This window comes from Cryptomeria japonica, chromosome 6 (assembly GCF_030272615.1).
Source record: "Cryptomeria japonica chromosome 6, Sugi_1.0, whole genome shotgun sequence".
Lineage (NCBI taxonomy): Eukaryota > Viridiplantae > Streptophyta > Pinopsida > Cupressales > Cupressaceae > Cryptomeria > Cryptomeria japonica.
In genome coordinates, this window is record NC_081410.1 from 366,660,303 (window position 1) to 366,681,900 (window position 21,598).

Genomic DNA, 21,598 nt, shown 5'->3' on the forward strand with positions numbered 1-21,598 from the left:
CCCTTAGCTTTAGCTTGGTCTATGCGTGAGAAGATGTCCTCCAAATCAATAGGTGGTTTGGTGGCGGCCTTGCACTAGGCTCTGGCAATCAACCATTCTTGAGGTACTGTCTGGGTTGATGATATGGTTAAGTTTACATTCTGTTCTTTGATGTTTGCAGCCGACTCATCGCAAATTTGCAGTTGTTCTGTTACCGGAGGGGTGGAGGAGGTGCCAAGTTCCTTGCTTGTAGCTGACTTTTCTCCCACTTCACTGAACAATTGTCTGGTGCCTTCGTGTGATGGTTGCTCTTCAATCCTTTCGACCTCGCGAGTCTCCTTTTTCCTTTGCTCTCCTTCAACGATAGAGTCATCTTTGGCTGTATTATGGAGCAGTAATTCATGGCAGCTCTGTTGGGTATGTTCACGCACCTCAATCCCTTGAATGGAAGGAATTTCTCCTTCCTCAATTTGGTTGCCTGGCTTGGCTGATTCAATAGCCCTTAGCTCGGCATCTAGCATGTCGGGTGCGGGAGGATCATCAATTCCAAACGCATCAATGTCACTCTGAGAAGACGGAGCAGGTATATAATCTAATTCTACTACATCGTCGGACGAACTGGGGTCCTTTGACGATGAAGTGACCTCTAGTCTTCTTATAGGAATCTTTTCCCTTCTTGTTTCTCTTGGACGTCCGAGTCCCTCTGCAAGCCTTAGCCTTCTTTCTCTTTTCAAGTTTCTCAATTTCTTCTCTGGGTGCACTGGAAGTTCCCTCATCTTCGGAGGACTAAGAATCGAGGCTACCCATTAAGTGGTAGGTGAACTGGACTCCCTCATGAATTAGTCTTTCAATCTGCTGATGCAACCATAGGTCTATATATCTTGCTAGGGCTGCCATGACTGCCTCAAAATCAGTGATAGTCCTACGACCAATCAACGCCTGGTAGAAGATGCCTCACTGCCTCAAATTCCCAGACTTGTAGACAATTCCCTGAATCCGTGAGTTGATCCGGGACCCAACGGTATTCAAAGAGTCGCATTTGCTGCACACTCAGCCTCGAATATTCACGCCTCTGGACTTCATAGTCATCAAAGCAGTTTTTCCAATAATCTTCAACTGATTCCTTTGCTCTGTACCGCCTGCCATAGGCTCTCTTTGCCAGATTATCGTGATCAAAGCATTTCCTTGGAAAATGCTCTTGTAGGCCATAGGAAGCCAGCTCTGCGAAGGATTCCTCTGCTAGGGTGGGGGTCTTCAGATGGACATCCTAGTTGCCTATAATCATGGGGAACACGAATCTAGCCTGCTTGCTATCTCTGAGTAAGATGTCGACCGGACGTGACTGCCTTGCGACCTCCATAAGAACTATCTTGTCGGTTGGGTACCGTGGAAGTCGGAGAGGGGCACCGTCAAAGCCCGCTATTCGGATATAGGAGAAAATTGGGAACTGGATGAACCAGGCTTCGTACCTCTGTACCAGGATAGTAGCTTGCTCCGAGAGCCTTATGTGTAATCCTCCCTGCATTAGCCTGACCAGGCGCATTGTGAAGGCGTCATTGACGCGCTCATACTGGCCAACTGCATATCTTGATAGTGAAGCTGTGGGTAACAATCATATACCTTTACCTGACCAGGCCCATTCCTGATTTCACCTTTCATTATCAAACCTGGCAGTGGCTGGTTCTTGGCGAACATGTAGACCAAGTAGGAGGTCATAGTGAAGTACTTTTTGCTCTCGAGTTCAATTAGCTGAGTGTGGATGTTGTCGCTTATAATCTGGTCCCAATCAAACTTAGACTTCCCAGCGAAGACTTGCTCTATGAAATAAAACATCCACTCTTCAAAGTAGTTGGATTTAGGAAGTCCCATAACCCTGCTGAGTAATGTGACCATATCCCCATGCTCATTGTGAAAGTCACTTCTTGGGGTCGTTTTCCCAATTCTGGCACTTGGAGGCCTTCTCTCCTTGTACCACTCTTCATTGATCAGTGTTCTGCATCTGGCCGGATTCATATCATACGCCCCCTGTGCTTCATCTATAGTCGTGGCCGTGGGATTGTTTGGGAAGGGAATGTCGAATGCATCGCCAATGGCCTCAGGAGTGAAGTTGGCGAGGGTCATATTCTCGAGGAGCACCAATCTGGAACCTGGCTGATAATGTCGGGCAGCCTCTACCACTAACTCATAGTTTTGTACTGCTGGAGGAAATTCCGCCGCTTGGGCGATGCCACTTTCCACCATCTGTCTGGGCTTGCCATATGCGTTAGGGGAGAAGACCCGATTCCTGAAGTCTTGGATGTCAATATGGCCTAGGTCGGTATCACCGACACTGTCCCAGACGCTTTGAACTTTTGACTCCCCCAAACCCCCTCTTTGATACTGGTACTTCATCCTTTCGACTTTGCATGGGATATCTGATTTGGATGCTCACGATGTCTCGGTTGTAGCGGGCGTTTTTTATTATTCCACCGCCGATTTAGGCATTTATCTTGCATAGCCGGATGCGGATTACGAGGCGATATAAAAGAAGTAAGGTGGGCTAGATAGAGAATATGCCAGCATTCAAGAATTACTTAAAAAATTAGATTGGAAACAGAGTGATATTGCTAGCTGAGAGCTTGATTGAGCAAAACATTTATTCATGAAGCTTTTGATCGCGAATTTATATTTAAGCATTTTCGGGCTTAATTTTCAAAAGGGACAAAGCTCGAAAAATTCTCCTAAGTTTGAAAATGCAATTCCTAGCTGATCCTTGGGAGCAAATTCTAATTTCGATTGCTTTGCATGACGTTTTAATAATCGGAAAAAAGATGCGAATTTTGAAGATTTAAGCACTTTAATCAATTTTGCACAGGCATGCATCCAATTTATAAATATTTCAGACCATCAAGAGAGACAAAGCGTACTTACCTGACGAAAATGGACACCGAGAAATTGCCCGACTTGCTGTGCAAAGATGAATGGACAGTTTTGCAAATTTTGAATTCCAACGGTTATCTCTCTAATTCAAATTTTCGCAACTGTGGTTGGAAAAGAATTTGCAATGTCGAGTTTTAGACTAAGCGATTTTCACTTTAGGCGAAATGACAATTTGAACTTGGACGCTTGGAAGGGTTTATGTCAGCGTTTTGCCTTGGATGCAAATTATGCTTTCTGGCTCCCCTTTCAAAACCCTACATGATCCTCCCTCACGCGAACTTTGGTGGTATGGGGGAGGTTTTTAGCAAACTTTTAAACTTCACGTCTCCCTTCGCCTAAATCGCGAACTTCGCGTGCCTCCATGTTCATCGCCTATTTCACTTTTAGCGCAGCGATTTTCAGGGAAATGGGAGACTTTACCAATTTCGAATTCCTCCTACTTGCCCCATGCGTCGCGATTTTGATATTGATGGCGAATTTCCGACCATTTGGGGTTTTCGCCAAAATTAACCCTTGCTTCTTCGCGTCTTTCTCCAGCTCGCGACTTTGGGGATATGGAGGCCCTTTAGAACTTTAAACTTTGCATTGATCCCAAGTGCGAACTTCGGCGCTTTATACCTTTCGGACCTTTTAAGCACTCTGCCAATTTTAACAAATTTCGAACCTTTTGGTGTTTTTGGCAACGTTATCAAATTTTTCATTTTGCCCTTAGGGTCCAAAATTCAGCCCTTTGGGCGATTTTGCGAATTTAAAGTGAAACTCGGACCTTTCAATGTTTTCGCGAATTTAAAGGCATTTTCGGACCTTTCAACATTTTTGGCAACTTAAAGTGAAATTCGGACCTTTCAACGTTTTTTGCCAATTTTCAGAGCCTTTTGAAATTTCGGCCACTTAAAGTGAAATTCGGACCTTTCAACGTTTTTTGCCAATTTTCGGAGCCTTTTGAAATTTCGGCCACTTAAAGTGAAATTCGGACCTTTAGAGGTTTTTTGCCAATTTTCGAAGCCTTTTGATATTTCGGCCACTTAAAGTGAAATTCGGACCTTTAGAGGTTTTTGCGAATTTTAAAGTGAAGTTCGGACCTTAGGCCCATTTGGCAACTTTTAAACATTTTGAAATTTCAGCCCCAAGGTCCGAAATTCGGCCCTCTCGGCAATTTTGCCAACTTTTGCAAATTCTAAAATTTTAACCCCAGGGTTCGAAATTCGGCCCTTTGGGCAATTTTGCCAACTTTTGCAAATTCTAAAATTTTAACCCCAAGGTCCGAAATTCGGCCCTTTAGACGATTTTTGCAACTTTTAGCATTTTCGGACCTTAGGCCAATTTTGTCAACTTTTAACTTTTCTCTCATTTTGGCCTGAAAGTCCGAAATTCGCCCCTCTTGGGCATTTGGGCGATTTTGTCGACCTTGGTATTTTGCAAAGAAATTCGCTCCTCCTTTCCCAGCTGGCGAAAATCGTCCTTCATTCAAATCTTGTAAACTCCGTAAAAACAAAACCTCATGTAATCTATCTCATCGCTCTTACGCGAAAAATGGCAATTTTGGGTCGTCATGCGACCTTCTTACGCGCTATTCTTTGCTTGGCGGGCTTAGCCAACCTCTATCATCTTACGCCTATTCAAGGCGATTTCACAATTTTGAACAATCTCTTGGAATTCGTGCCCGAGGGCTAGACTAGCCTAATGGAATCACTGGCTTCTCATCTTTCAACATCATCACTGCCTCAACTTGAACGTGGGCTCGCTCGAAAGGACACGACACTCAAAAAAAGGGGAAGGGGGACCCTGTCGGCAATAGGGAGCGTGTGCAACGCACAACACCTACCCCCTTGTGGGATTTGAACTTGTGACCTCACTTTCAAGAGCACAAGTTCTCCACCACTAGGCCAACTCAGGCTGTACCGTTTCATTACAATTTTGATTTGTAGTTTCGATTTGCATTTTTCTGGGTTTTTTATTTGTCTGATGTTTTCAATGTTCATTTTTATTTTTTAAATTTTGAATAGTATTTACTATTATTTTTATACAGTATTATTTATTTATTATTATTAACTTTAAGTAATAGTAATACAGTTTTAGTATTTACTGTATATTACTTATACTGTTATACAGTATTATTTATTTATTAAGTGATACTAATAAGTAATATACTAATGCAGTATATTTATTATTTATTAAAAATTTAACAGATTATAAAATAAACAATTTTAATTTCAATTTTCAAACTGATACTATTATAAAATTAAAATTTATATCAGACTTTTAAATTTATATCAGACTGATACAAATTTAAGAAATTAACAGTCTGATACAAATATTTAATTGAACAGTCTGATATAGATTTTATAATTTTATAAATTTAAAAGTATGATTATGATACATTTTTTTATTCCAACTATCTGATACAAATTTTAACAGTTTTAGCCCTATTGGCCCTATTAGCCCTAAGAGACGGGATGGGTCTGGATGGGTACCCCAACCAACCTGGAAAGTTCTCAAAATCTAGAATGGGTCGTGTAAGTATTTTGTGCTGCAATAATTATGCCACTGATCTAATATTACTGTTGACATATAAAATGAAATATCTAAATGTTGCAGGAAACTGTAAATCCTTTTTGTGGCCCTAAATCCAACCTTCGGTGGACAGATCAGGCCCTAATTATCGAGGCAGGTACAGCAAAGGTTCATTACAAATCCCCACCTTGTCTTTTAGCCTAAATATTAATCATGATTGCTGTTTTTTGAGACTTTTAATCGTTGCATACTTTCTTGAATAAGACAGATAGTTTTGTCTTATCTGTAATTTGTCTTTTGTGGTTTTGTCTTATTTTATTTTTTTGTCATATGTGCTATACGTATAAAAATTGCTGCATATAATATATATATAGTTTTGTTTTGTTTGTTCCTTGACTCTTATTATTAACAAGTAATCATTGCTGACTTCCTTTATATCTGCCTTCATATAGGCCTCCATGAAATAACGTTTCAAGTAGACATCAACTAGGTTGCCTAAAGCTCACTCAATTGAATCATCAATAGTCAAATATGGACATGTCTGCCATGTTTAGCATCCGGGCATTGATGAGTAGAGACCACATCCCCTAGTCTTATTCTCAGATTTGATCTAATAACTTTATTCATTCTGATTTTATCTACTTCACAATAAATCATCAGCCACAACAATACAAACAGTATTCTTTCTCTCTGTCCTTTTAATAAGAAACATAACTGAATTCTCATCATTTAATCTTTAAGACGATTGCTTCACTTTTTGCTTTCTCTTCTTCCAATCTTGTAAACCTCCTCTCTAGCTTTTTTGACATCAATGACAGCAAATTCCAATCGTCTATGTACCCTTGACAACAATGACAACATTTGCAACAATAAATTAAAATTTAAAATATAAGCAAGATAGAAGATTTCTTTTAATAACTAAGAACTTGCTTGTGATTAAACTTTGATGGCAACAGTTTGTAGGTGTCGGTATGCTTCTCCATGGTGTTACCACCAACTATGGACATGAACCTTATTCTTCTCCCAAAGAACTTCAAGACCACATTCATTTGTACTTGAAAAACTCATGAATTCAGTCCTCACCTTGGGCTGTAGGTCTTGGGGAAAGAGTCTATGAATGGCTACCTTGTACCCTTGAGCAACTTCGGGATCTCTATATGGGGCAGCTCGTCTCACTCTTAGTAAGGAGATCCTGACTATAATACTTTGGACTCAATGCAAAGGCAAGGAGATGCAATGGAGTGGTCATTTTGTTCCATCTCACCAAAATGATTTGTTGTATTTTTTTTGAAGAATTTTTCCTCTAGATCTTTCTCTTTTGCATTTATGACAACTTTCATATCCTCAATCATGCAATCGATGCCATCATATACCTCACCCAAACAAGGCCTATCCATCTCAATGTAACAAATAATGCTCAATATAGGCTCAGTGAACTTCAGGAGGTACTCAGCATGATCCCACCAAGAATCATCTAGTATCATTCTCTTAATGTTTGCTGCCCTTGTAGTGCTAGATTGCCTCCATATGTTCCAATTAGGGCTGATTACCATGCTAGCTAGCGGCAGACGAATCTTCAAAAGTCATCTCAACAAGTGCATTGGAAGCAAAACGGGTCTTAGCAACCTATTTCAAAATCAAAATAACAAAAAATTAAAATTAAAACTAAATTAAAAAGTTTACTAAACATTTCTACTATTTAACTAAATGTAAAATTAACTTACCTTCAACAGCTCCAATCTCAAGAAATGTCTAGATATGCCTTGCGACATATGGTGGTTAATGATAAACATTTGGATCTCCTTGGCCTCAGCATACATCTTTTTGATCCAATCAACTTTGTTGCCAGTTTTTTGCAGCATTTGGTTGAGTGAGTGGACCAAAAAAGGTGTCCAAAAAAGGTGTTGATATTGCTCCTCAACCAATAACCCAACTACCCTACAATTTTTGGCATTGTCTATTACCACTTGAACAACATTTCGAGGGCCAACTTCCTCAATGGCTTGGAAAAGAATATTAGCAATGAATGGACCATCCTTCACCTTCCCTTCACAATCCACTGCTCTCAATAACATTGCCCCTTTAGGGGACACTACAACAACATTGATCAATGGACAATTTCTTGCATCTTTCCATCCATCAGATACAATGGACACCCCTATTTCAATCCAGGAATCCTTGAAGGGCTTCAAGGAGTCCTCTACATGATTCACCTCTTTCCCCAATAAGGAAATACACACCTTCTCATAACCTGGGCCCTTGAACCCCTTTGGAGCCTCATTAATTGATCTCACCATTTTTGCCAATAAGGTAAGCGTATAACATTAAATGTCAACCCATTAGCATAGATGCATCTAGCTATGTCTTGCTCAGAAAGTTGTCTACCTTCATTTTGAAATGATGCTTCCGACAGACCCTTTGCTCTCTATGTGACAGGATGAGAAGATTATTTCCCAATTGCTTCGTTTGCTTATCTGGGCTCTTCTATAAATGCCAATACTTGTGCCTGGTCAAGAAGCCCTTTACCTTTTGGCTTTCCCAGATAAAATTTAATGCCTTTTTGAGGGATAAAGCACACATGTTCTTTCACTCGACTGTATGAGCTCTTATATGGTTTTTTGCAATAAGAACAAATCCAAAGAAAACCTCCTCCACCTAGAAGTTGTTCTACCATTTCCACATATTTCCAAAGGAGTTTGGATCTGTTTTAAAACAGGGTTCATTCCTAGTACTTGAAGCACTTGCCATTCTACAAACCAAAATGAAAAAATAAAACAAAACTAGAGAGTTCATTTGCTGAAATCTACCTCTTCAATGTCTTTGAGAACGAATCTACACTTGCAAATGCATAGTAGTAGCACAAGAACCAGCTAGGAACAAGCAACAAACAATCTTCAACTCTCCTTGAGCGATGGCAAGCAAAATACGAAGATCAGCAATGGAGCAAAGAAGTTATGTTTTTCAATCTATTGTGCAGAAATGAAGTAGGTTTTACCTTTTTAGTGTTTTAAGAGGTCAAATTAGGGTTTGGGAGGTCAGCTTTGCCTTTTTGGCATTTAAAAACAATTTTAAAAAGTCAACAAAATCACCTTTTCCGCCAAATTCCTGACTGGTTCAACGAAATACACTAAAATTCATCCCGGGTTCTACTGGGTTCAGGAGGGACGAACCCATAGTGTTTGAGCAGGACCCTGTCCGAACCTGTTTTGACCATTTCACACATCGCCCCATTGCAAATGGGGACCCCCTCTTTTTGCTCGTTTTTGCTCGCCTTTCGCTTTGCTTTTTAGGGTTTTGGTAGTTCGTCAGTTGTCTGGATTTAGGGTCAAGCCTTAGGGTTTCCGTTACTGTCTTTTCAGGCCAGAATCCAGTCAGTCTTGAGAGCTTTTTAAGCTTCCTTTGTAGGATGCAATTTTGAATGGAATGAATTCGCCAGAATGGTCTATTTTCAATTGGAATTTTGAGTGCAGAGTCTTAATTTGTCTAAGTGTTGATGATGAAATTGCGAATTTTGTCCAATTGAGTGATTTTGACCAAATTTTGAGTTTTTTGATATTTGATCCCGGGCATGGGGAATGATTTGTTTTTGCCTTGTGAAGTGATTAAACTTGTGAAATCATGATATTTTGGCCTGCAGGAGCAAAATCGCTCCTGTCCCTCAGTGAAGGACCGGAGCTCGTTTTCAAAAAATCTTACTATCTCTGCAGGATCAAGATGATTTTTCGAATGGAAGTAGTAAAGAAAGGCGTGATCTTTCCGTTGAATATAAATTGAAGAATTTCACGAACACAGAAATGCCTCAGGAAGCAAAATCGCTCCTGTCCCTCAGTGAAGGACCGGAGCTTAAAATCAAATATTGCTTTGTCCTTGAAGGATTTTAACAACTTGACGATTTAAAAAGGTCCAAGGAGATGCATTTTACCAGTTGAATATAATTTGAAGGCACAAACATGAAGAAAAATGGCCAGAATGCCCAAGATCGCTCCTGTCCCTCAGTCAGGGACCAGGGCGAAATCCATTGTAGCTCCCGTCCCTCTCCCAGGGACCAGAGCGAAATTTCTTACAAGGCATGTCTTAGGCAAAGATCAAGCAAGTTTTAGGTTTGAAGGCAAGAAAGGAGGTGAATTGAACTCGTTGAAGACAAATTGAAGATTACCAAACATCTACAAGGGACCCAAATGCCTAAGTTCGCTCTTGTCCCTCAATCAGGGACCAGAGCGATTTTTACCTTAGACAAATTTCTTGCCAAGTAAGAGCAAATTCTAAGGCATGGATGAGTGAAACGGAGCACTGCAAGATCATTGAAGATAATTTTTGAAGTTAGCAAAGTGAGATGAAGCCTACAAGAGCAAGATCGCTCCTGTCCCTCAGTCAGGGACCAGGGCGATATGATGGTTATATTGCCTTTCCTCCAAGTTCAAGACACTCCAAGACGAAGTACAAGGTGGTGAGGACGTTTTAAGGCATCTTGATGAAGAACGAAGTATCCAAGGTCGCCAATGTTGAAGGAATTACACCAAGACACCCAGTTCGCTCCTGTCCCTCAGGCAGGGACCAGAGTGAAAGTATTCAAATGAGGCTAAATTTGGGTTGCTATTCACATTTTGAATGATTGAAAGAGAGTAAAGGATATTGTTTTGCACTTTGAAGATAATTGCGAGTTAGTATGACGAAGATTTTGCACTAAATACCCTAGTTCGCTCCTGTCCCTCAGGCAGGGACCAGAGCGAAATTTTCATAAGGGCTTAGATTTTGAAAGTTGATCGCGTATCAAGTGGCCAAGAAGGATCAAAGGACCTCATTTTACACGATGAAGGTAATGGCAAGTTGTTAAAAGCAAGTATGAGCACAAGACATTGAAGTTCGCTCCTGTCCCTCAGGCAGGGACCAGAGCGATATTTATCATATTGGCCAAATCCTTCCAAAATCACGTTAAGTCAAGATCATGCGAGGTGGTAAAGGGTCTAAGGTATCTTAGGAAGGTGATATACAAAGGTTTTAAACGTCAAATGAATACCAATTTGAACAAGGGAGCTATATCGCTCCTGTCCTTTGGACAAGGACCAAAGCGATTTTTATTAAAACGTTCATTTTTCCTCAAAATCAAGACAAGGCAGGATCGCACAAGATCAAGATAGTCGTTTGGAAGGCAATGAGCGAGAAGTTAAAGGTTAACTACAAAGAATGTTGATTAGAGCACAAGGATCGCTCCTGTCCCTCACCAAGGGACCAGGACGATAATCCTCCCAACATCAAATACGCCTTGTAGAAGTCAAGTGAGACAAGCATGGAATGAAGAAATAACATTATTGTTCGCCTTATGATGGAGATTTGAGATTTAAAAAGCAAGATCAAGGAGAAACTATGAAGTTCGCTCCTGTCCCTCTCCAAGGAACCAGGGCGATCTCCATCCAAGAGGCTCGAAGAGGAAAGAGAGACCTGGAAAGAGAGAATCTTCCAAGAAGAAACAAGAGGCCAGCCGAGATCGTTCATCCGGTACATCTTCTCGACAAGAGAAAAGGACACTTGAAGTGGAAGAGTCTATGGAGTCGATGGTTCAGAATGATAAAGAAGGACAGGTACCTCAAGGGTCGCCAAGTGGATCTTTCCAAGATTATGAGCTACATGAAGACAAGAACAATGACGAGGTAACATCTCCTCACAGAGAAGAAGAAATATCGCATAAGGAGATACAGGTCAAAGAGACAAGATCAGCCATCCCAGATTGGTTGAAGGAAAGATTAACAAAGGTGATTGTGATCAAGGACGAAGACAATGTGATTGACTTAGAGAGCCTTGTTGGACATTCCCAGGAAGTGACAGAGAAGAGAAAGGCTACCAAGATGTCCAAGATGATTAGAGATGAGACTGGATCCAGAAAATTGCAGATAGCTACACCGGCAGTAGACAAGTATGAAGGTGAGATCCTAGCAGAAGAATATGATGTAGAGACATTTGAGCTAGGTCCATCCACAGCCGAGCAGACACTAGATGATGCCACCGATTCCTTTGAGGCATTGAAGGACAAGCTTAGAGAAGAAATAGAGAAGAGTAGAAAGCTTGAGAGGGAGGTCGGTGCATGGAGGACATATTTCAGCCATCTCAATCAGCCTTTAGGACGTCAGGATCCAGCAAGATCACCTATACAGGCACTTCCCCTTCAATCAATTGGTGAGGCAGAGAGATTCAGGAGTATGGTCCAGCGTATGAGTACTTGGATGGATAAATCTCATACAGTTGCCGTAGAATTTGCAACAAGGATGATGAAGACTATTCATAGGGCTATTCAGGTTCTTGAGATTATCCACAATTTGATGATAACAGTGGCCGCTTTTGCTCATACCAAGGATGTTATCATTCCTGTCCTGAAAGTAATTAGACAAACATCGAGGAAGGTCTTAGCGCAGGAAAGGATTATGGATGGAGGACTTCACAGTTTACTTCAATGGTCAACCTTACTCCAAATGAAGGAAGTTCTCTTTGAGGACATCAGTACTAGGTGCAGTCATGTTGAGGAGGTGATCAACCCGATCCAGGATAGAGTATTTGAGGTACTTCGTACCATTCTTGGCAGGAGGATCGAAGTTGAGACAGATGTAGATTTGCAAGAATTGGAAGATAGAATCAAGGTCATCTTTTGCAAGGACGTCAATATCACAGATGAGCAACAGGACCAGATGTTTGCTACCATGCTCCTGATCGAAAAGACTAAGGAACTTGAACTTACATGGGATGCAGCTCTTCTAGATGCATTTGATCAGGTCATCCACTTGGAAGAAAGAATGAAGAATCTTCCCGAGATTCCAATTGCTGAGATCGAGGGAATCGTATCAAGATTCATTGCATATGCTAAAAAGGAGCATTGGAAAGGGAATAAGATTCTAGATGAGAGGCTGTTATAGATGACATGGCACCTTAATTGTCATTGGTCTATGTCTCCTAGATTTTCGTGCCAAATTTATAATTGGCTATGCATTTAATGTTGTGCAATAAAAGGGGGAACTTTTGTAACAAACCCTAATTAGGGTTTAGGTGTCATGATCTTGACCGTTGATCTGCTTTCAATCTGAACCACTCATTGTAATTGAGGATGCTATTTATACCCTCATTTTCATTTCATTTGTAGTAGATATAGTTAAGAGATTAGGGAGAGAGTTTGATGTATTAGAGAGATTAGAGTTTAGAAGCAATTTATTTTTGTAGCAAGATTGAGTTTGAGGAAAGGAATTCAAGCAATTGTTGTACATGATGACTTTGAAATCAATGAAATATTGAAGTTATGGTGTTTTGTTGCAACTTTCTTGGTTATCTTCATGGTTGTTCAATTCATTTGAATCATGCTCAATCAAAGTAGTGTGTTAATTTGAAGGACATAGTGTGAGACTCGATCTTTGGTAGGATTCGTAATCCAAACCACTAGCTTCTTGCTGATTGTAGGAACGCCTTGCGTGGTCAACTGGAGATATTTGAATCACTTAACCTTCAATCATTATTGTATCTTGGATATGTACCTACGTGGTAGTATCTTTGATCTTTGATGCGTTGAAAATCATTTGTTACCTTAGAAGATCGCATCAATTTCAATTGAGTTGTTATTTTATGGCGAAATTGAAGTTGGTAGAATCTTGCCAAGTCTTGTCCACATGAAGTCATTCTTAGGGTTAGATTAGATTAGACCTCTTGCAAACCCTATCCTTTTGTTATTTTTTGAAAAGCTTCTTTACTTTAGTAAGACTTTCGGAGTGTAAGGCCCCTTGAAGACACAGCAAATCACATCATACCGCTGGTGCTTATCCACACGTAGAGACCCTACTAACCAGAACATTGGAGTCATCCTAACTGATCCTTCATGCGAATCTTCAGCAGTTAGAGACTTTATTCAAGAGAGGATAAGATGCCTTTGGGTATTTTATTCTGTGTATGATTGTGTACAAAATACACGTCAACAGAACCCAGGGAGAAAAGGACCTGAACCAGGACACGAGGCATCCTAAGGAAGAACCCGGCAACTTAGAACAACAAGATTGAGTTATCAAACGATAGATTTGCTTTGTTGGGCATGCATCTGATTTAGACCAACTGAAGTTTAAGTTTCTAAAACCTGAGATCCCATGTTAAGTTGCACGACCTATAAAGGTCAAACATTTTTTTGTGCTTACCATGTGCAGGTAGAGTATAAGGTGTGCACCTTGATAAGTAGCCACTGAATATGTCCAAAATGTTACGACTAATAATAGAGGAGTATGTCCTCAATCAACAAATAGAATCATTTCAAAGATAAGTCAAAATCAGCATATCTATGGATCTAGCAAGCAGTTGCTGTAATATACTGTCCAAAATTTTATGCCAAAATTTTGCAATTTTCACAATTTATGATGAGCAGGGATTTCATGAAATAGTTTGCATGCTGTCTGGACTGGTTATATCATACAACTTGTTTGAACAAATATGATAAATGGTTATCATAGCATTAAATTTCAAATATCGGTAACAACTCCTGATACACAAAATTATTGCATAAAATATTCAATAGAGAATTTTCTATATTTATATATGTTGCTGTTACAGAATAATAAATTTGAGAAGTTAAATACAGCAATCATATCTTCAATTTAACTCAATATAAAACTATGCCAAATTGCTGACCTGGACTGTCGAATAGTCGGTACTTAACTCAAAAAAATTTCTTTGCCCTCCTTATGACTATATGGCACCTCCAAATGATAATGTGCATCCAAAATAGTGGTACAGCTGGCATCACAATGGTATGGAAGACCTAGGGAGTGGCAATTTCCTTTTGATATGCTGTGCTGGATCTTTTTCTATCCCTTTGTGAGCTGCTTTGAAGTTTCAAAAGGATTTTTAAGCCTTCCAAGCAATATTTTGAATCTCCTTTTTGATGCTTCGTCAGATTTTTGGAAGTCTTAGAGCGTTGTGCTTAGGTTTGACTAGTCTTTTGTACCATCTGAAAGTGCCACGTCCCTCCTTGTTGACTCCAAAGATTGGTGTGGACCTCCCTTGGCTATAGTGGTTGATGTAAAGAATCTAGGAAGGCTATGCAAGGCTTTTTGCCTCCAAAACATGCTTCAAAACCCCTAGAATGCAAAAGTCAGCAATTGTTAACCAAAATCGCAACAAAACCTGCAACAAAATGCACACCTATGAGTTTTGGATGAACCGCCAAGAGTTGGTTGGCTGGGTTTTTATCCACAAAACCAATTTTCTTCTTAGGGTTTTTGTCCTAGGCTAAATAGTTGAACAATAGCTTAGACACCCAAAGAAGGTTTCACCAAAATAAATAACCACGAATTTATTTCGAATAAGTTTCCACAACCTCTTTTTAAAACCCCGTTATCGAACTTTCCAGAATTTAAATTATAAAATCACTTTTTAAATATTAATCCTTTTAACCTCCTTTTAAGTCACTTTATAATATTCTTTTTGGCTCTAGGTGAAGTCACTTAATAAAAAAATATAACTTAAAAACATAATTAATTAAATACGAATTGTCTATAAACATTAATTTAGACAACTTAATTTAAGTAATTAAATTATTTATTATCCACAAACTTGGGCTGAAAATGGGGACATTACAGTCCTCCCTTCCCAAACTTTGCTTGTCCTCAAGCGATCTCAACCTATATGCCAATACCAAGGTCCCAAATGAGCCTAAAAAATGTTCCACCATATTCTCCACTACACCATTCTGATACAACCAAACCGAACAATTCTGTCATTCTTTGTTACATTGTGAAGCAATTCACCAATCATGTAAAGTCCTAGATCTCAAGGCCATATTGGGTGTATTCCATTTCCAACACCTGATGGTTTCTATTGCACCACTCTGATACAATTTGAAAATTTTATGTGCCAACTCATTCTTTTCATTTCTTGTAGCCAAACATAATAGACATACTATTCAACCAAGTTGAGAAACCTACAATATTTGCATTCTTCAGTAGTAGGGAGCACCTCATACCAGAATGTTCTATGAAATATTTTACTTGTCCCACTCTTGTGTGCCAACAACAACATGGCTAAACTATTAGCATGTGGGCTGATATCAAAAAGTTGAGCATACCTCACGATGCCACTAGTGTGAAATTCCCTCTTGTATCCATTTTGATTTTTAGTGTTGGATATCCCAAACAATAACCTAGATTCTATATCCTTCTATTCTCACCATGTATGTTTCTCGAATTAGGAGCTGCTTGAAAAATTAGATTATCTAAAGATAAATCTGCATAAAAAATAGAAGATGTATCATCATGCAAAATTTACTTATCAAGCCCAATGAAATTCTACTCTTGATGCTTTTCCCAAGTGCCATCATCATGTTGAACCTCCATGATACTAAGGCTGCTGAAATCACTAAGCAATTCTTCATCACTCCCAAATCCAGAAATCCTTCATATCTCCAAGAGTAGCTTGGCTTAAAATCAAAGTCATTTTGGAGCTCATTAATTCCTTCAATTATTTGCTTCACTTCTATGGCCCTTGTGTCAACAAGCGACTCGTTTTTTTCTTTGTAGAGTGAATAGTGAGCTAAACATAACTCAAGGTTAAGTTCACCAATGTCCTTCTCTTTTTTTGAATGCACTAAAAGTCTCTTCTACAATGTCCAAGGCATGACTTATGTTTGAAAGCAAACCCAAGTAATCTGATTTCAATATTTCTAAAGCACTTTTGATAATTTGCAGATTTGATAAAGTGGCCCCAACCTTTAAACCTTTTTGTCTCTCTTCAAATTGAGCCTTCCAAAGGAGGTCTTCAGTGAATTGGTGTATGCCATTTGTTAAGTGGTGAAATAGGGATCCACAAATATGAATCCACTTATTTCTACTAAACATGAAAGAGAGGAGTAAAATTACTAGATTCGACCCCAAATATAATGGAATGCTGATTAAACCTTACCCTCTCTTTGTTTGAGCTGAGGGTGCTTAAGAGGTTTGAAATTGAATGCTATATCTAGGGCAAATGATGGAAAATTGACATAAAACAACATAAACAGCAAGCTACAGATGCGCTATGCAGACATATCACCAAATCCAAGTAGAAGGGACAGTGAGGAACCTATGCCTGAAAATCCGGCACAAAAGTACAGGACCAGGATGCTTGGGGTGACTAGGTCCTACGACTATCAAATGCAGACAAACAAGAAACTTTCGGAATTAGAATGGTGCTCAGAATCTATTCCCAGAAGTTCGTTGGAAATTCACGATAACAAGATGCCCAGGCAACCCGGTCCTCTGCTTTTTGCTCCTACAAAAGTCAAAATTGATCGTCATCGTCTCCTCTATCGGAATCTCCATTCGTAGCTTCTAAATATGTCGGCTATGCAAAGAAAGAAGGGAAGATGTGTTGTTGATAGGGGTTTACCTAGGTCAAACCCTGAGTTTGGAATTAAACCTTGAATTGAATTGAAATTGTAAATGAAAATACTAAAGTAAAAGTTGAATGATATACCTCATATCTAATGCAATTGATGAAGGTTGATGATGCAATGCTCTTTGAATGTAATCACAATAATCAAAAGTGTTGATGCAATAACATGATGAAACATGAATGACTCAAACACAAACACATGCTTGCATGAAGATTGATGTACTTTGCTGCTCCATGATGTTGAAAATGTTGAAAGGATACAGTGGGAAAAATTGCTGCCTTGAATGTTTGAAGATGCTTGATGTGGATGTGAATGCGAGATTATGGATGATTGTGGATCATAAAAATGAATCAAAAGGATGCTCTTATATAGGGTTCCTAAGGTAATTTACCAATTAGGCCAACCTCCAACGGTCAAATTGAGACACCGAGATCCAAAATCACCAAGAAGGGGAAGTGCACCAACATATTCAAAATATTTCCTGTTTAAAGAGGACCAGGATGCCTCAGATGCCCCTGTCCTGGAACAGGATGCCCTAGGAGCCCCTGTCCACCAAAAATAGGGAAAACAAGCGAGAAAGGAGAGTACACAACCCAGCGCTTTCAACCAAAAATTATTGTGTCTTTTTATTTCTTCCCAAAGAGAAGATCATTACTTTGGTCTTGCTAATGTTCACTTGCATCCCTACCTCCTGACAAAAGGTTTCAAACGCTTTCAAGTGTTCTCTCAGACCATTTGTTGTTTTAGCAATTGGGATGAGGTCATCCACACATAGAAGTAACTTTATTAAATGATTAGCCAACCGAACTCCCTCTCCACTAGAATTGTTTAGCCATTCTTCTAACTTATCAATATACAATCCAACCAATGTTGGGGAAAGAAAGCAGCCTTGTTTGACACCAATATCACTGCCACAACATTTTAACATTCCATCTAAGGTTCTGATTTTGGCCTTGACCTGCTCATATAGTCTATTAACTGCAGCTCTAAGCACATTTGGAACTCCCAATTCCTCCATTCTCTTCCATCATTTATCACGTGGTACCATGTTGAAGGCTTTTCTAAAGTCTACAAAACAGCAAAAAGCCTCACACCCTTCGATATTCCATATTTTGCATCCAAGAACCTAATGGTAACACCATGGTCAATAGTGGAATGTTTTGGTCTGAAACCAACCTATCCTTTAGCTCTTTTTCCTTCTATTTCTGCCTAGCTACTAATCCTACGTTCAATCATGCTTCCAAAAAGCTTCCCAAGGAGGGGGTTGACCATAATGGTGCAGTAATTTGATGGATTGATTATATCACCACTTTTGTGAATAGGAATCACAATGCCGGTTGTCCAATTTTCTGGGAAACCCTGACATTATTGAAGATGCGATTGATATGAGGTGCAAGGACCTAAATGCCCCATTTTAAATACTTTGCTTGCAGCATATCTCTGTCCTATGCATTTCCCCCTGTAGCCTTTTTATGCCTTGTTTGATATCTTCAATGGTGAAAAGTTCAGTAGCGGCATTGATTACCAAGGGTCCTTGTTTATCTTGGCCGCACTCATATACCATCTTTGCATATTCAAGCCATTGACATCCCATGATATTGTTATCCATTTGTTTTCTCTTTTGTTGCAGCTCTTTCCAAAATCTTTTAAGGTTTTGTTTCCAAGGATAATCAGCTCCACCCTTCTTATGTTCACATATTTTTCTTTTTTGCACCTTAACAATTTTTCGTACTCCTCCTTACTTTCCTTGTCCATCCCACCTTCTCACAGATTTCTTTTTGCTAACTTGCACTCATCATCAAACCAAGGATATGCTGGGAAAATATTCTTTGCCTGTCTTTTGGGTCTAGTCCTCTTGCACTTGACTAAAGCTTTGTAGATCTAGGGAACCAACATATCCTTGCTCACAAGATGATATTTCAAGTAATTTGAATTATTTTCTGATTCCTTAATAGACTGTTTGAGGGCAGCCTTGAAGAGCTTTTGATTCTCTTGAATCATGAGGATTCTTTCCTATGAAGATGCTTTCTTTTGTTTGAGATGGATTTGTTACTCCTGTTGCATGTTTTTATGAATGGCCAGTTTTATATATATTGGATTATGTTCCGATTTTAGCCCTATTGGGCATTCTCATATCTTTAACTTCATTATCCTTGAGATGTTATATTGTGAGAAAATAACATAGTCAATAACACTTCGACCATTGTACGTTATACAAGTGATGTCCCCTGATTTTGGCCAAGCCTTCATACCATTGCATATGACCGATAATTCTGCCCCAAAATGAGTAACATTACCCCTATTGACTATGTTATTTGCCCACAAACTGCATATGCTCAATAATTCTACCCCAAAATGAGTAACATTACCCTTACTATCCTGTGAAGTTCTTTCCCAACTTTGATCAATCTCTTCTTCTAACCATAACGGGTCACTTTTTTCTCTACAATTTCTTTCCATATTGAGGGCTTGGTTGTTTATTGTCCTAGCATTAAAGTCTCCTATTAGTAGGAATTCCCCCACGGTGTTAAAAACAGAATTGTCCTTTTATGTCTTTTTTTAGCGATGTATAAGGATCTTCCTGATCTAGGCTCCTTTTCTTATACGATTTTGACACTTTGGGAGAAAAATAGCATGTTAAAAACAGAAATGTCTTTTTATGTCTTTTTTTACCAATGTATAAGGATCTTCCTGATCTAGGCTCCTTTTCTTATACGATTTTGAGCCTTTGGGAGAAAAATAGCATGCTGCCAGCCTTCTTGTTACTTGATTTTCTACTATTTTCAACCATATGTATCACTCGTTTGGGTCTTCTTTCTCTACCTTTATAAATCTGCCCCAAGTTTCTTTAATTAGAACAGTAGCTCCTCCCTGTCCTTTGCCACTATCAGTTTGTCCATTCCGAACCGAATCTTTTGTGTATCCCTCAAACTCTAGAACTTTACACCCGCCATGTTCATGTGTCTCTGTAACAAAGATAATATCTTTATCTTCTGTTGTGGGCCCTAAACCAAGTCCTTTTCTCCATGGGTAACTTCTACAATTCCAACTTACCATTGTTAAGTATTCCCGGGTAGGGGGCGGGGGTGCCCAAATTAGTATTTCTTGTATGTCATTTTGTCACTGATTTCGGCCTTTTCATTTTTTAACCAAGCCCATTTTCCAATATCTCTTGATGCCTTTACTTTTTCCCACTAAGACATCAAATCTATTAGAACGCCATTAGCAAATTCACCATTGAGCTTTTCGTCAGTGCAGAAAACAAAAAGAGCAAAATGCAAAGTAATGGTCGGATTTTCAATGTTGGGCAATACATTTCAAGAGAAATTCTCATTTGACTCTATCAGAGGCACCAAAAATGAGCAGTCATATGCATCAAAAATTCAGCACTTTTCTAGTGATCCTTCGCAAAGAATCCATTTTCAAGAAGTGCTCATCAAAATAAATAAGCAAAGCAACAAGGTTTTTCAGCAATAATCTCGTCATTTTAGCATGGTTTTCAATATCAAAACATCAATCATCATCTTTAGCAGCTACAAAGATATTATGAAGATTTAGACAAGGAAGATGGATGCCAAGTGTTTCTAAATTCTAAAGGTTGCAGATTTTTGGTTAAGCTTTGACGCAAAATCATTAGAGTAGGGTTTTCAAGTTTTCAAAATTGTGAGTTCTAGCTAAGGTTTGTTGAAGAAAAGTTTTCTGAATTCAAAGTTTGTAAGTGTCATAGAGAATCCACAATGATGAGAATAGAGGAAAAATTTAATCAAAATCATCATCTAGAGCCACCAATCATAAATCTATTTGTAGCCAAAGCTATTTATAGCCCAAGTTACTTTTAGTTGTGTCTAACTTTAGCCTAATGTGTTTTTGAGGAGTCTGTATTTTATAAGTCCATTTTTGGATCACTTATCATGCAAGTGATGAGACTCCAATTTTAATTTGTAGTAATTTTTACTATCAGGCTAGTTGAAGATTGCTCAAGTTTAGATTTAGCATTAGTGGACAATATTCTGTAATAAATCTTTAATAATAGTTAAATTTTTTATTTATTTTCCACACAAGAGCTTTATAAACATTTTTAAAAATGCTTTTGGATCTTACTTTAGGATTTCGTGTTGTTGATTCAAAATTCAATATCATCCCACAGAATTTAATAATGCCTACCTTGAATCTAAATTGTTGTTTAAGTGTTTTCTGTCTTATGCCTTATGTTCTTTTTTGAGTCAATTATCAATTTGATTTTTGTTGGAGGCTTTGTATTATAGTAATTGTTAGGTTGGTGGTTGCAGCTTTGAATGCAACTACGATGTTTAACTTATAACATCTGATATATGTAGCTGAAGTGAATTGAAGTGCTTTTACTATAGGTAAAAGTAAAGTGGGTCTGACCCCTTTGTACATCAATTCCCTTTTCTTATTTACCGAATCTTTTGTGTAGTTCAAACCAATCTTATCCTTGTGTGTACTTGCATTGTTTAGTCTCTTCTCTTTAGTTGAATAACATAAATGTGGTAGTTGCAAAGTCTACTTTCAGTCAAAATGCATAAAAACCATATGTGTAAGTTGAAGGTGTGTCATCCTTTTGTGCTAGGAGAATCCAAAAAGACACATCTTTAGTTTTGTTTAGCATGATTAAACCACTCAAAGAACATTGTACAAATTGTAAATAGCAAATACATTTTGATCAGATTAGGTTAAATTTTTGTTTATACAGAGCCTCCCATGCTAATTCAAAGAGCAGTTCTACCACGCATCTATCCATTTTGTGTTGCACTAAATGGTGTAAATTAAAACAATAAC

At 38.8% G+C, this 21,598-nt stretch overlaps 1 protein-coding gene across 9 annotated transcripts in view; it reads right to left on the reverse strand.

Moving 5' to 3' along the window:
• The window catches only part of LOC131072233 (phospholipase SGR2), a 269,214-nt gene that overhangs the window by 150,670 nt on the left and 96,946 nt on the right, over positions 1-21,598 (reverse strand). The gene's annotated exons all lie outside the window — the stretch shown is intronic.